Here is a 2,773-nt window from a genome sequence, read left to right as displayed (position 1 = left end):
CGTGTTTCCCAACTTCAATTTTATTACAATTATGCCATGAATTTAATTTGGATCATTGATTAAAAAATGAATGGTTTAGATTAAGGTTGCATAGGTTGTATGAATGGTAGAGGGTGTATAATAACACCCCTCTATATATATATATATATATATATATATATATATATATATATATTATAAATATATTCAAATATCTTTTGAGAATCCTAAATCCTAGTCGGTCGTACTATTTTCTAATTTTTAAACCTACTACTACTTTCATCAATCCTCTCAATCAATTGACTCTATATATAGGGGTATAATCAAATGAGAATTTGATAGTTTGTGACAACTGTTGAGACACAGTGACTCAATCATTTAAGATAATTAATGTTGTTTCTTAAAATAAGGTAAATTAATAATTTGATATTCTCATTTTGTATTTAATTAAACTATTTAACAACTCTCTCTCTCTCTCTCTCTCTCTCTCTCTTCGTATTTCATTTTGTATCAGCAAAATTAACATTTGGTGTTGTGAACATGTTGTAAACAATGAGTATCACAATGTGTATCAAGGTGTATACGATAGGCACCATCCATTGTTGGTGTTATAAACACATAGTATACAATGGGTTATCATGGTGGGTATCAACATGTATATAATGAATACCATAGTGTGCATATTGTATGTACATTGGGTATCACAATAAGGATAGTGGTGATGTTTTTTGGTATAACAATGTATATTTTGTGTTCACATGATGATCACTGGAATAAAGTTTGACGGCATAAGATTCGTCCAAGAGAAAACAGATAAAAATTCGAAAATACCTAAAATACCCTTTAATTGAAATTTTAAGTCAAAATTACAAAAAATTTAATTTTCTAATTTATCAATATTTGTGGTTGAGATCACATCTCACGGTTATTACAAATTACTAAGTTCTCCCTTGAATGACCCCATATATATTCCATTGTAATTATACTAAAGCTGACTGACTTCAACCCGAAACTCGACTAACCAGAATCCGAAACAATTCGAAATCCAAAACCCGAAATTTGGAGCCTAATTTTCACATCCGAAATCCAATCAGATTTTTGGTTTACCTGCCTGAACCCACCATACTTGAATGATGCACACCCCTACTCTTTTTCATAAAATTTTCCCTCATAATCAAGGATTAAATTGTCATTTCGTTAATTAAAAGTTTAAAAACTACAAGTTTTGAAAATCGTGCGCCTTTTCATCATTGACATTTGACACAGAGGAATCGTAAAATATATACGGACAGTGCAATATAGTTCAATATTATAATAAGTTCTAAAGTTAAATTTTAATTAGTTTTATGAAATTTAAACGTTAGAACTTAAAAAAGTTACATGAATACTATAATAAGTTCTAAAACTTAAATTTTAATATTTTTTAACAAGATAAAATTGCATGAAAAAATAATGTATTTTAATTTGATTTCTATTTTATGTAACATACTTTCAAAACTTTCATTTTGGTACCTAGTTGTAAAGTTTTAAACATTTAAGCACCCTGTGTAACCAGTTGAATTACGAATTTCATCCTCATACTTTCAAAAATATGATTCTCATCCCTGTAATTTGTAATTTATTGCTTTTTGTTTGTTTGTGTGGTTTATAGTTTATTGCTTTTTTCATCTTTATGGATATAATTTATTGCTATTTTCATCGGTCATACTTAATTACATTGAATTGTTTCATGGACAAAATTAACAAAGAATGAAAACCATAATTTTTAAAAGTACGAGGACAAGACTTGTAATGTTAAACAAACACATGGACAAAATCGTAATTTACTCAAACGTTTTTCATGGTAAAACATAGGCATGACAACAGGGCAGGGATGGGGCGAGTTTTCTAATCCCCGGCCTCGGCCCAGTTTCTATGAATGGGCCCCGATCTCAGAGAAATACAGGGATTAATATTTGGTCCCTCGTTTATTTTATGGTTAAACCACGATCAAACCCTAATCCTCATCTCCGGTCAAGACCTAATTTTAGAAAATAAATAATATGTATATATATATACACACACTATATAAAATATAGTAATAAAATTATATATTTGGTATGGGGCAGGTTGAAGGATATGTTATCCGCCTACCCGGCCCCAGCCTCAACCCGGTTTAAGTTTATCGGGATTCCCGGCCCTGGTTCCGAAACCCATTTCAACGAGGAATCCCCGTCTTGTTCAGATTAGATGAACCGAATTCCCCACTGGGTCGAAACAAATCACCATTCATAATTAAAAATCACCATTATTTTTTTGAAGAGGTTGACATATCATATATGTTTCACTCACAACTAGTTGTGTACCCGCGCAATGCGACGGGAGCCATGAATTTTAATAATTTTGAAGTTCCACTGGTTTTATAAGATAAGATTTAACGATGATATAAGTTACATTTGGTCTTTGCATATTAATACAATTTAAATAAATAAGAGTTATGGCTCCAATTACAGACTATCGATGAAAAAAATTGCATGACAGTTTATAATCCAATATATTTAAAATCCAACATATTTAAACGACTCCACAAATGTGTTCGATTTACACCAAGAGCAAAAAACCAAGAAACTTGAGTTTTAAGATAAACACTCAAAACCAATAAAGAAAACTACAAATTTAACAGATCATACGCCATGAAAAGACCAAAAAAGATGAGTTTTAGAATGAAATTTCAACTGTTTACCCTTTTTTTTTGTCCAGAAACACAGATTAAGGTTGAATTAATACATGTATATATATATATATATATATATAT

The sequence above is a fragment of the Cynara cardunculus genome, assembly GCF_001531365.2.
Source record: "Cynara cardunculus var. scolymus isolate 2C chromosome LG 4, CcrdV1, whole genome shotgun sequence".
Lineage (NCBI taxonomy): Eukaryota > Viridiplantae > Streptophyta > Magnoliopsida > Asterales > Asteraceae > Cynara > Cynara cardunculus.
The sequence above is the reverse complement of the archived record's forward strand: the minus strand, read 5'-3'. Positions refer to the sequence as shown.